This window comes from Bombus vosnesenskii, unplaced genomic scaffold, assembly GCF_011952255.1.
Source record: "Bombus vosnesenskii isolate JDL3184/JDL3185 unplaced genomic scaffold, Bvos_JDL3184-5_v1.1 scf7180000013315, whole genome shotgun sequence".
Classification (NCBI taxonomy): Eukaryota; Metazoa; Arthropoda; class Insecta; order Hymenoptera; family Apidae; genus Bombus; species Bombus vosnesenskii.
Genome location: NW_022882961.1, coordinates 16,243 through 30,244, shown reverse-complemented (window position 1 = coordinate 30,244; position 14,002 = coordinate 16,243). Strand labels below are relative to the sequence as shown.

At 42.9% G+C, this 14,002-nt stretch overlaps 1 long non-coding RNA gene across 1 annotated transcript in view; it reads left to right on the top strand.

The window, feature by feature from the left end:
- LOC117235296 overlaps positions 1-12,018 on the top strand; it is a 64,277-nt gene extending 52,259 nt beyond the window's left edge. Inside the window, exon 3 of the long non-coding RNA XR_004493650.1 lies at positions 11,574-12,018. This is a non-coding gene — a long non-coding RNA (uncharacterized LOC117235296). The remainder of the gene's footprint in view (positions 1-11,573) is intronic.
- Positions 12,019-14,002: the final 1,984 nt, after the last annotated feature.

Here is a 14,002-nt window from a genome sequence, read left to right as displayed (position 1 = left end):
TATGAAAGGCGTGTATGGTTTTCTTGAATATTTGAAAACAAGGATATACGGTTTCATCTCAAACTGTGAACGTGTTACGTTACTTTTACGTCGCTTTACGCTATTGGACACTCTTCTCGAAATAGCCAGCTATCCCAAAGAAGCACAGCTATTTCGCCACTACAAAGCTTTCTTGGATCGCTGAAATGGAGGAACATGTCTTTCTCAGAAACACTGAATCGAAGGCATTGAAAGTTTAAACATCCTCACTATCTGTCGACGCGCTTAAATTGGACAAACGTCACAGTAGCTAGATTGCTCGGGATAACCATAAATTCTCTAGCCTATTTTCTCTACAATTCGCCCGTACTTCGACGCTAAAATAAAAATTACCACCCCAGTCACGCGAATCGCCGAGCATTCTCATTACGATTCCACTGGCGTCGGCAATTGCAGCAAGTCGCAACGGATGTATATCGCGATACTTTATCGGCGCTTCGTCGAGGTCACCATGGAATTTTTACCGTTCCAATCGCTTAGTCCCATTAGTGTCGCCGGAAAATGGAACGCCCACGGGTTTTTAACGTCGACGTTTTATGGTGTATCGAGGTAGCTTGTCAAAGGACATTGAAAATTGTACGATAAATTTCCCTATGTCACGTTTCTACCGTGAAGTATCAAATTTTTGCGTTTTTGAATTTCCATGAAATTCTCTATCGTCCGACTGATCACGAACGTTGCCAATATTTTACAATATTTTCGTTAAACAAGTTAATTTCTTTAGCCGACTGACAAAGCAGATTTGTAGGAACAAGTCTACGTTCTCCAACTACTTCGAACAACTTAAGAATCTCCCCGTCGAATTTCCTTCCAACTTCCTCGCCTAAGGCGCCACTGCTTAAGCACCTAAGTACCTTTAAATCGAGTTTTACCTGCTTAAAACTCTTTTGATTCGCTTTAAATAATGAATGGCTACTAGGAACAGGGGAAGTATTTTTAAATCCAACTTCGTTCGAGAGGTTTTCTCCGCGAGGAGGAAAAGTGCCGTCGAAGAATGGAACAGGCAAGACGAGCCTCCTATTAATATCTTACGAAACCGATAAAACGAATTCTTCCGGGAAAAAAAAGGAACAGGAAAACGAAATAAAAAGCTTCCTGCAGAATTATAATCAACATCTTTATGACCAGGAAACGCGGATTCCGGCGGCATTCCACCGAAACGGGGGAAAACAGCTAATAGACCGACGATTACGTAAAGGGAAGGTATTCCAAACGCTCGATATCGTTCTTTTAATAACACCTGCTGTCTGAAACGCTGTTTTATAACGTACCTGGCGGACTGCATTCTCGAAAATCTTAAGTGTCCTCGTTGTTCACAGTAGTCTATAACCGTGCGCGCCAGACCCAGCCTCAACCAGCGTTCGCGTCGTTGCAAACGTTGGATATGGCCATTGTTGGCGGAAAACGTCGAGGCACAATGGAATACCAGAGCGATAGAGCGTCGCTATCGCTGCATGGGATATTAGTTTATCCATAGATCGACGAAAATGGTGAGATTCGCAAGCTCGCTTCTTCCTTGTATCTATGGTTGGTTGCATCGAGCATCTGTGACTCTCGGCATCTGACTTTCTAACAATGGGAAACTATAACGCGACGCATAGTTGGATAGAAATGCAGAGAACACGTTCGATCCTTCGAAATGGATTAATATTTCGATCGGTCTAGTCTTTCAAGCAATCGTCAGTTCCGATGTTTCGAAATAGATTAATATTTGGATCGGTCGAGTCTTCGAAGCAATTTGTCCGTTCGAGATTGACGGATTCGAAATAGAAGGATTTTGGTTTGGTGATTTGAAACGTTGCCTCGTGGCTGGCCTTGACATCAATTTCGTCAGTGTTACGGACAGATTGCTACGGAAGAGATCGATTCGGCCAGTCGAAACAATTTGTCCGCCGGCGAATAGGCTTCCTGATCAGTGAACAGTCCGGCAGACAGGCGTGGCGGCGATTCGTCAAGCGGCGTATGCTTCGTATCGGTGGGCGTAATGGTATTTGTTCCTTCGCTAACTGCTTGGGGAACTAGTTCGTGTGGGTGGAAAGAACCGGGGCAACGTAATTCCACGTTCCCTTCGTACGCTCGGATCATTATACTTAATCACCTACATTGTTTTTTATCCTTCGAACCGAGAACGAACTAAAACAGGATGTATAACGTCTTATAAATTCGAAACTAACGACATCTGGATCCATATTCGCTAAGAGTTTCATATTTGTTGCGATGAATACATGTCCTTAATGTTCAACACCAGCTTTCTACAACACTCCAACTTGAATACTTGGTAAAATCATTCGGACCAAGAATAAAATCGCGGAACACAATTGGGAAACTGAAAAGACGCTTACGAGATTCGACGTCGAGTAGGCAGGGATTATTATGATATCGAGAGGCTTGTCTTGGAAAGATGCGCGACAGCAGTGGCAAAGAATGCTAGACAGACAGCAGGCAGAGCCAATAAATTTCAATGCTCAAGCTGGGTTCTTTGGCTAGTGGATGGAGCTAGTAAACCGAAGAATCGAAGGAGTCCTGGCCCTGATTACCATCGTATTAGATTTTCCATGAGAGAGAGAGAGGGGGAGAGAGAGAGAGAGAGAAAGAGAGAGAGAGAGAGAAAGAGAGAGGCCCCCTTCCATATCTCTTAAAAAATTCCCTCCTTCAACTGCCACGTAATGAAACTTCCAGACTGAAACCCCTTCTCCTCGGATATATTTCGTTCAGCAACAAGCTGCTGCATTTTCCATTCCGTGACTCCGTCGAAGATAAATTCGTTGGAATAGGAAAAATCGACCAATGGTACACTAAATTGATCGGATTAGAACGCGACTCTGAATCTTTAATCGTTCCAGTTGTGTTCTTTATACTTTCGATGGATATAGTTCTTGACCTCCTCCTTTTTTTAAATTGTCTATTTACATTTTCGTTAACAAGATCGCGAAAACTACGATTGCTAGGCTTTGTCGAACGATAGAGGATCGAGGGAGGCGGAATGGGAAACTCTCGACATGCAGTCGGTTCTTGTAGTCCGTGTCCACACAACTATTAAAAACATTTATCACGTTTTGTTTCGCAGTGCATACGAGACAATCCGTGAACAGACGACACGATTGCAAATATCCGTTTGTCCGGTCTGTTACGCTCAAATTTTTCTCAACTATCCTCGAAAATCCATGTTCCCCGAAAAACAACGAACGGATGTTGCTCTCGCTGGTCCAGCGTTTACAAAATACCTGAATTTCTGTAACATAATACGACAGCTCTCTTCTGCTATTTTTGCTTTCGTAGCTGCTCTTCTCTATTGGTATGAAGCCAATAAAACCATGCACGTGTACACGCAAACAATGTCTAATATTTGTAAAATGGCGAGCGCATTGTTACAAACACAGGAAACAAACTTCGAGAGCGCCGCGTTTTCAGTTCAATTTTGCCAGATTTTGCAGCGTTCTGTATCAGTTTTCGGGTTGAAAGCCGCGCATAACACACAGCTAAAATGCCATTGAGAAGATAAATACGCGTAAAGTATTACAAAGCGCGTGTTGTTATAATGTTCCAGGATTCGATTTCGAACATGGCAAAGACACTTGAAATTTACAAACTTCTTGCAGAGACTCGTTCAACAAATTCCAGTAGCTTCGATCGCGGTCGTCGAACTGATGAAACGCAACCAACTACCGTCGCACAGATAAGCTTATCTGAAATGAAGATTTCCAGATTCGAGGGAGCATCGGTGAAATTCCCGAAAGTCCAAGATTAGTTTCCATGAATTCAGCCGATCGAGTAAGGTACCCGGTAAGGTTCAATTATACTGCGATACGAAAACATTCATTTCCGCTTGGAAATTCCATTTCGATCGGGGCTCGACGCAGCGTGAAGGAGCTCCGGAGGTATCTGCGGTTTCGCCGGATTAGATGTCTCTCGGCGAGCGCGCGATTCACTTCCTGCCGGATCTCAGCTGGCAATAACGTTTCGAGCGGAAACGCGGTCAGGGCTGTGCACTATGCAACGCGAGACTGCGTGCATTTGCCTGTTCGTAAGGGATCCGATTGAAAAGACGTTCAGCCGTCTTATTCGGTAGCTCCAAGGAAGGCGAAGCAAATAGACGACGCGCGGCGAAAAAGAACCAAAAGTCTCTTATCGTCGATACGTCTACGCGAGTATGTGATACGGATAAGTGGAATGCCGGGTCACGTATCTCCGATCCAGGTCTCTCTATACCGCGCGCGCACACGTCGGAAACCGAACGACACGTGTACTTCGATGCCTGAGTGCGTTTCATCGGCCGTTTCGTTGCAACGATAGGCGCAACTCGTCGACGACGAAGGGTGTCTCGAAATTTGTATCAACGTGCGAAGAACGTCTCGAGTTTCTCGCGCTCGTTCGAGCATTCCACGTCAGAGATATGGGCGTTGTGTTGTATGGGGAATATTGAATAATGGAAGTTATCGAAAACATCGACGAAGATGGATATGCTTCGCGGTGCATGTTTCATGGAGACATTTCAGGCCGATTGCATCGAGCAGCAGGCTTTTGTTGCGCCTCGATGATCTTTTCAAGATGCTTCTCTCTAGAGGAAGATTGTCTTGGGAAGTCACTGGAAATAGAGATGACGACACGTATCCTTCTACATTTATTCTTGTTAATAATTTCTTGCGTTTCTAACGAAATGGAAACAAATTATTGCGCGAGTTTCGGCCGTTCCGTGGTGCATTTGTAGTCACGGCAAGGATTTCCTTCCTTTTCGTTATTCATTATCGTTATCCGTGGAAACTTATTCTCGCGAAACTTGGCTTAGTAGTTACTCCGGCAATCTCGTTTGGAATAACGAAGCAAAATTAATAAGACGCTACACTACGTCGATAATTACAGTCCCTGGCGTGCCAGTTGGAGTACGAAAACGGACGTTTGTCACTGTTTAAGTAAAAAAAAAAAAAAAAATATCTGAGAGAAGATTAATATCTGCTAATGATGCTGTTAACGCTTAACGGTAACTCCTTTGACTATAAGGAAGTGTAACATCTAATAACAGGAGCAATCACTGAAGTAGCAAGCGTAAATGACTTTAGTATTAACCCAACGACGAAGGTAGAAAAATATATTTACGATACTTTATGAAAGTAATGGAATCTCTAATTATGCATTAGCGACTGTAAAGTGATGTAAAAACGACAAAACCAATATTGACGTTTCGAAAAGACTCTATTAAAAAGAATAGAAATTAATATTCTACTGTAAAAGTGCTTCTAAGAATGCATTCTAATTAAGAAGCAATAGAATCTGGAGAAAATCGTAAAATAATTCAGACAGTCCCTCGATTCATTTCTTTGTTACATTTAAACGTAATATCGCTCATTTTGCTTCATATTTAATGCGTAAAAGCTAGCTCGCAAGCCAACACTCCTGCGCGACCTTACATCCCTCCCTTAAGCTTTCTCTTTACCAGTTTCTTCGTCAAATTCCAAACTTCCAATCATAGTACGCGAGCGCTGACAAAATATCTCAACAATTCCAGTTTGCGCGTTCTCGACGTCTCGTTTCTACCACCCGCTCCCTCCCCCCCGCCCCCAACCTCGATCCCGAAACCCACCAAACGGCGAGATCGCGAGCGACAACAGAAGAAGCAATTATCCGGAACAATTTACCATCCCGGCTGTGTAGTCTGGTTCCACGGTGAAAAAGTGTCGCTGCTCGCGAATACTCGCATCGCGCGTGACGACTGGCGAACAACCCCAGCTAACGGCGGCCGGGGATGGAAATTGCTAAGCCGTTGCCAGGCGTAACGCTCAAGTACGGCGGTCGATGTTCTGCGGCGGCAAGTTTGCGACGTGACGCATCATTTACGGTGTTGCCTCTAATTTCAGATTGTATTTCAGCCAGGTTAATTCCCCGTGCCTGGGTGCGTGGCCGTTTGGCCCGACAACCACGGAGAATCTGGCGTGTCTACGTGTGAATCTCGCACCGATCCAACGCCGGCGTTAACGTCGTTACCCCCAAGAAACTTGCAAATGCAATTTATATGGATTGTGCGTATCGCACGATCCATGCTGCTGGATTAACTCCTGCGTTTACACGCAAACACTGCAAGCGAAGTAGCCTGACAGGCGCAGTTAATCGCATCTGTGTTTGAACAGACCAATAATATCGCGCTCGTCATTTTGCCGGTTACACCGGGCGATTGTATTACAAGGAAATCTCAGGAGAAGAATTTGATAGGTACGTTTTTTTTTATTTTTTCATTTCCATGTGACTTTTTGACTGAAGAGGTGGATTTTAATATGACGTAAATGAAAATGAAAGATGGGGAAAGATGGACGTAATATGCAAAATAATATAAGATGTCCGATATGGTATTTAGTATTTAGTGGGCGACACAAATTTTTGCTTGGCTTCTTTAACTGTATTTACAAAGTTGTACAGGTTATTTCGCTCGGAATTCATTGTATTTGTAACGTTTGTTGAATCTGTTATCGATACAATGGCATTGGGACTTCTACACACATCATCGATTAAATCCAAATGGTTCTAGACCGAAAGCGCCTTCGGCGAGACGTTAAACCAGAGTTCTGTCGTCTGGAGAGAAGGTCGAAGGATCACGCAAATAATTGGTAGGTATCTCGTGACCTACTTGTTGTCTGAGGTTCTACGTAAATTGAGCCTGACTGAGCATTAATTGATCGCTGGAAGGCTGATTGCTTCGGGAGATCGTCCAACTGTTTCCACTCGATGATTATGGCCCGACTGTTCGAGTATTAACTGATAAACGGACTGCTTATTTTGACTGAAACGCATCGTCGACGTGATTTCCTTGTATAATCAGTCTATCTGTGTTAATCAGTGTATGTAAGTTAAGGAAAACCAATCCATTTTGATTCGTTTAACAGGTTCTGATAAAGCTTTCCAATCCCATTAAGATACCATAGTCTGGTAGATGAACTACAGACTACTTATGGTCAAGAATCTTGCTTAAGTTAACTACAAAGTAAAGTTAGAGGTGAATGGCAAGAAAGTGGATACAGAAATTCTACATCAGACAGGCCATTCTTTAAACTTCGGCAAGAGTAGAGAGTAGGGGCAATGGTAGATAGCACTCCCAATTGTATCTTTGCTTTTCAATTCTCTTCCATTTCCTTTTCTTCCTTTGCTTTTTTTCTTTCTTCTCTCTGTTTCTTCGTTTTTCCTCTTCTTTTCCTCCTCTGTCCACTCATTTCCCTTCTTTGTTTTATTCTCATTCTATTTCGTCTCCTTTCTTCTTTCCCCTACTTGCCCTATCCTTTTCTTCCGTCAATTTAGAATAAATGCACAAGCCTTCGCGGTATGAGATAAAATGCTTTAGACCCGCGTAATTTCGTTATTATCCGGGCTTCAATCTTAATTTGAACGTTATAAGTTGTAGCGAAGTTACCGATATCCAAACCATGCGGAAGTTATAGTTGCCGAAGTGGTCTACCCAGTTCCGAAGTTCTGCTGTGTAGCAGTAACCGCAACCCGTGGCTCCAGAAACTGAATATAATTAATGGAAAAATTACCAGGGATGATTTGTAGGTCGAAGTTCCGTATCGCAGTATTATATTCTCATTCCGTATAGCAATTTTACATAGATAACAGCGTGTCTCAGCTTGTCAGAGTCTACCTCAAAGTTTACCATCTAAAGTCTTCCAAGTATTAATTATAAAAACACCATTATTATTATTATTATTATATTAATAACGATATTACTCTTTCAATTTTTATATCTTCTTCTGATAAAATTCGTTACAAATTACAGTTTGGCACAGGCCTCCGTAGGGAAGAAAATTTCTTGTAAATGGAAAATAAGAAGATAAAGGCATGTTTGGAGAACAGGTCCCGTCTAGAGTCTTTTGTCGCCTCGTTCCACTGTTCGAAACGCTTATCTTTCGATAATCTAGCCGGTGGGATGGGTCTTGAAAGAGAACACCGGCGGGTGTTAAATATTCAAGTCTCATATGCAGTATCTCTTCGCAGTCGGATGTTTCATGATACCGGATTCGCGAATCGATACCGTGCTTTGTTTACGAGCCACCTACGCTGCTCGACTGTTGTGCCCTGGGCCTTTTTAAACCAAATAGCTTCCAGTAAAATAGTTTTCCCGTTTAAAATGTACAGTGCCAGCCGGAAACGTTTCCAACACTTCTGCGTGCGCGTCAGCGTCGATGATCAGCGAATCGTCAAATAACTTTCAAATTCTCGACCGTTATCAAAACGAAACGAAATTTCGCCGAGTCTTCGAGCTAAATTACTCTAGCGATAAATTGAAATTTCTAGAGTATTCGAACTGTAGAAACTGTAGAAGTAAAGAGGTAAAACAATTTACCTCTATCTAAACATTACACAAAGATACGCGTTCAATTTATTCGAGACGACTTCGTTAACGTGTACTGAATCATGCATCCACTCTTGATCGGCGTGCGATCGAAAAATTGAAAAAAGTCGGCTAAAATTCGCCGGTCGTTTCCTATGGTCGAATTAAAGCTCAATGGCCGGAGTTTCGGCGGGACGAAATCGATTCGGCGCCTCGTGGCGTACTTTTATTCCGCGTAATTCACGGACTTTGACCGTTCGACGACGGTAATGGAGCAACCGATCTCGGCCCGGGGCGATAGCGCATTGTAATCGATAGCGTGCTGGTCCATTCTTTCCATTCCTTCATTACCGAGGAATCCACAAAGGATCCGACGCGTCATTAACATCGAAACAAGACGAGTCTCATGAATAAATTCCACGAGAACGAGCGCCGTCTTTTTCCTCGTGAGCGCGACGCGCTCGCTTGTTAAACGCCTTTGTTAAGGGACTGTCACTTTTCGCAGGCCTGAATACCTTTTGCCTCGCGGCTAGCAAAAACTTCTCTTTTCTACATTCTAAATATCAATTCTCCTTTCTCTGTACGAGTCTTTCTCCCCTCTGGAAATTTCCGCCAGCTTCCGAACCACGAACCTCGATAAGAAAGCTCCAATCTCCTTTCAAAAGCGAAATCCACGAATTTCATAATGAATAGCGTTTAGCGAAAGCGCCGACGGTGTCTAAGCGGCGATTTCTCGCTAACAATACAAGCAATCGCTAGCAGCGCTCGCGGTAATTGCATCTGTTATTCGTAGACACGGCGGCGCCCGAGTGAAAACAGGGGAGGAGATTTCAGGAAAAACGAAAGGAGGGGTCAGGAAGTCTCGTGCAACGTTTTTGCGGCAAGGTGTCGCCCTTTTGTCGTGTCTGCCCCGCCTTTCCACGCCGGAACTCGTTCTTGATGTGCTTATGAATTTTTTAACCGAAATATTTTTCTATTCTCCGTATTTTTCGCGTAATCATGCATTCGATAAAGATTAGAGCTTCTTCGAGTCGTTTGTCGTTCCAAGCACGATGTCTTCAGCACTTTCTTCGTGTTTGATATTTTTTCCCTAAATCTTCGATGTGCAATTTCTTGCAGAAAAGTAATCTTTGGTTAATTATTTTTGGAAAAAATAGACATTGAATCGTTGGATATACCTTGGAAAATTGGTTTAGAGTTATCTATGCGAAACATCGAACCGTTTCTTGTCCGAAAATTCTTGTCGATAATACCTCTTAAATATTTTCTCCGTTTGATATTTATTCCTTGAACCTCTGATTGCAAATTTCTTTTTAATTGGTCTTTAGTACATTGCTGAGAAGATGGTGAATCGTTGAATACATCTTGGAGAATTGATCAAGAGCTATTTAAGTGAAAGATTGTACCATGTGAAATATAGTCGTGCGAACAGTGAAGGTAAGATCAAGTAGATTGGATTAGCACAAGTGCATCACGTTCATTAAGTGAATTGAGTGCGTTGATTGCATTGAGAGAGTTGAAACATTGAATGTGTTGCATGTGAATCTTTCTGTTCCGTCTCAGAAACAAATTTTTCTTTCCATGGGGTGCCACATATGATATTTTCTAACAATATCGAATAATCTGTGCATTTATATACTTACGATGCAATGAAAATCGTACAATTCTAATGATACGACGAAGGAATAGAGAACGAAATAAGGAAAAAGCAGAAATATCATTACATATCCTCATGACGATACATTTTCTCAGACGCTTGAAATTCGATTCGAGCGCTGTGATGTCGTCTACCATTCGCATCGCATTATCGCTGTCCTACACGGACACTGTCCGCAAATCCCATAAATATAAGAAATAAATATCTTCGAGCATGTGGCGTGAAAATCGAACGCAGGATTATGGCCATAACGAAACGCGTTGTATGCTGTATTTTCACGATTTCGTTGGCGTTCCGTAGTTTTTATGGAGCCACGTCTTCGGATAGATCAATATTATGGGGCTAGGGGGCACTTCCACGAACGCCAGAAAACGCAAAAATTGTTCTACGATCGACGACGGATCGAGGAAAAGCAGAGTCATTTTAGGAAATCGAACTGAAACGTACACTCTCGCGGGAGAAATGAATTATCCAATCCCATTGTCGTTTTGTCGTCTTTTTATCGCAGCATCTTTTCTTCTCAAATCTATTCTTTCGCAGTGATACTTGGTAAAAGATATCAATGGGGGTGGGATTAAAAGCTTGTTACGGAATGATCTTCGAATATCTTGGTTGACAGTCGTGAAAATTTATGTGACTGCAGCGCGGACGAATCGGAAGGACGATAAATCACGGGGACGACAAAAGAAATTACACCATTTTACGTAAATGAATGGACGGAAAGAGGGGAGATTCAACGTCGAATGTAACGGGTAGACGAGCTTTGACGAATTTCATGAGAATATGTGCTTCGTCGAGCCACAATTTACCGTTAACACCGGTTCGGGCATTTCCCACGCGTTCGTTCAATTTATCAGATCGGCCACGAATGTGTTCAATTCATTTATTAAATTCTTCGTGAGTGGCGTTCGACGCGTTGGCACGAGAACATCGTTCCACGAACGTAAATTTCACCTGGTAATTTCATTAACCCTTGTAAAATTAACGTCCATCCGCCTAGACGCGTCTGTCTCATCGTTGAGTTTTATCGCTCGTAATTTTTCCAAAAAATTGGAGGAATTTATGTTATACATTTTTAATAACATCTGGCTATCATCGAGAATGAAGAAACGACGAACGTCGACAATTATCTCTCGATTCTCAGACACTGCACTTTTGGACCTCGGGCACATTTTCGACTATTGTAATTGGGATCCCTCGGGCGCCTTAATACTTTCAAGACGTTGAAGGCTTCCGTGACATTCCGTGACATTCGTGTAATTTCCATTTTTCGAGCAACTGTCGAAATAATCCGCTCTATCCGCCGATCGATCCAAGGTATCACGAGACTCTATCCGCACGATTCCTTTGTCAACCAAACATTCCCTCTTCTCGTCGTTTCAGCTACAGAACATAAAACAAGAAGCCGGTAGAAAACCACCCTTAACTGTCTATACTGAAATAAAACTGTTATAAACGTTAGAAGACCTTTAATCCCTTTTCTCGAGTATTTCTCCGTGTTTTCGCAAAACATAGCTGCCTCTATGTTCACATAAACGTTCTCAAACGTTCTCTACGCCTTTGCAGAGCTGAATTTTCCTCACAAAGCAGCGTCGGAGAAAAGAAAACGAAGGGCTGATCGTGAGAAGAACAAAGTCGAAGGTGAAAGAAATTAAACGGTCTGGCCTGGCGGCTTCGAATGGCCATAGAAGAAATTGTCGGAGGCGGAGGACCGTCTAGGGCAAAAGGACGAATCGAGGGACTTGAATTCTAATTATAAAAGCGGCGATGATAACATTATGCCTGGCGGATTCCCGATAGCGTCGCGTGGTACGGATTAACGACGCTATGGAAACGGCGTGGCGGGCGAACAGCCAGAGAGACGGTTAATTAAAAATAATATTCTCCGTCTGGTGCGTGCGTGTTCATTGGCCGCCACATAATCGTGGCAGCTGCCGCTTAGTGTCGTGTCACGAACCCATCTAAAGTCGACCGAAGTAACTACAGATCGCGTGGAAGAGTACAATTTATCTTGAAAAAAGACTTCAATAGCTGAAGGTCCTTAAACTTGTAAAATAAGCCTGATTAAGCGTGGTTAAACAAAACTACCGGCGATGAAATATCTTTGTTTTCAAACGTTTTAGAGTTAAACAAGGCTCATTTTGGAGGGCTCCGGTGATTTACAGGTACTTCTGATTTCAGCTAACTTCCGAAATCTTCAAGCGGCAGCTAATAGAACTTTGGTAGCGCAACTCGAACAGACAAAGTTCCGAGACTCTTCGAGGAATTCCATGACGGGTTTCGTACAATTAGAAGACGAGAGGATCGCGAGACGGCGAATAAATTCGCAAACCTTTCGTCTTGGTTTCGCATATCGTCTGCATTCCCTTTGGTAATCCGTTTGCCTCTCGACGCAACGAAATGGCTCGTTAATTTACTGAAACAGCATCGACCCGTGTTCTTTCGTTCTAAATTAAAACGAGCATCGGTTGCGATACGCCAGCCAGAAATTAGCTTACAGCTGTATCTAATACCTTTCGAGCGATGAAAAATTGAAATATTTTCTCGTTTTTCTACAACATCCGATACTGTCAGTTTATTTCGAACCGTAGGAAAACTCGCAAACTCGTTTTTTCCCGTTCCAACCTTTCTCGCCCGCAGCTTTCTCCTTTCTCCTTCTTCAATTGGTTTCTCGCACTGTGTTTGTACTCCCTAGGCCATAGAGCGGCGTCGTACCTCGAGCCTCGGATTAATGAGCGGCGCGAAATTAACGATGCGGTCCTCGAACAACGATCCCTCACCGATCTACTTCCGTCTGAGTCGCTCCGAACCCCAGGAATACGCTGAATAATTAATTTGCTCGCTAGTGAATAAAATTCAGAATCCAGGAAACGTAACCTGGATATTTTTTGAATAATAAATCAACATTCTGTGCGATATGCTATTATTTATATACATTTATGCGAATTTTCCACAAGACAAGATTTTTGAAGATTCGAGTAGTGTTCAGTTCATAAGAATATGAATCTAGTCACGTATTTCGACTTTGACAAACAAACATTTTGTAATTAATTAAGCTGTAACTTTATTTTTTACCACGATACGATTTCATGATTTGAAAAAATACTAGTAACACACCACTATAATTCTCAGGTTCCACCAACCTATTGTCACTTCTTACAAATCTCCGTAATTCCAATGAAAACTTGGATTTATTCTTATCGTAGCGACTGCTAGGTACAAACGTCCAAGGACGAAGGAGAATTTCTTTCAAAAATCAGACGGTCGTTCGGTGGCAAATGGATCGGAATAAGGGTCGACTGGAAGACAAAGTATACGACTGTTTGATCAGCAATACGTAAGAGTTTCGAGCTAAGCGGAATCGTCCATTTGCCAGGGTGGTTAGCAACAGAAACGCCGTAAAACTGCACGGTGATCGCCACTATTTGGCGTACGCTCTCGACGATAAATATTTCCCGATTGTTCTAGCGGAGCGTGGAAAAGGCCGCTGCATCTTGTTTACGGCGAACTTCCTCTAATTTATACGGAAACTTCGCCGCGCCACTTTTAAAGCGTCGTCCATTATGATTGCCCGGCAACTTTCACGAAGCAGCTACTAATTTATGCGGCCGGCTATACGTGCCGTGTGCTTCCGTTGCGGCGTTTAACGCTAGTATTGCTTCGGATTCAACCACGTACACATTCCAATCCCGCGGAAAGTTTAATCTACTTGCTCCCGCGATTTGTACACGATGATGCAAATGTAATGGAACACCAAGTTTTCGTGATCGAGGCTAGAGATAGCGAGACGAGAAATATAGTTAGAAAGATTCCATAAACGTTCTACGTGCGAGTATACTGTCCCGCAAAGTTTTGCGGCGGGTTACTTTCGGATCGTTCTATATATTCTCCGTTGGAAGTCAAAGATTGTTTCCAGCGCGAGCAGGCAAAATTTCGTCCCCCGCCATCACGAAGAAATTCGGCAATCTCCATTCTCTCTTTCCTCCGTAAGCTTC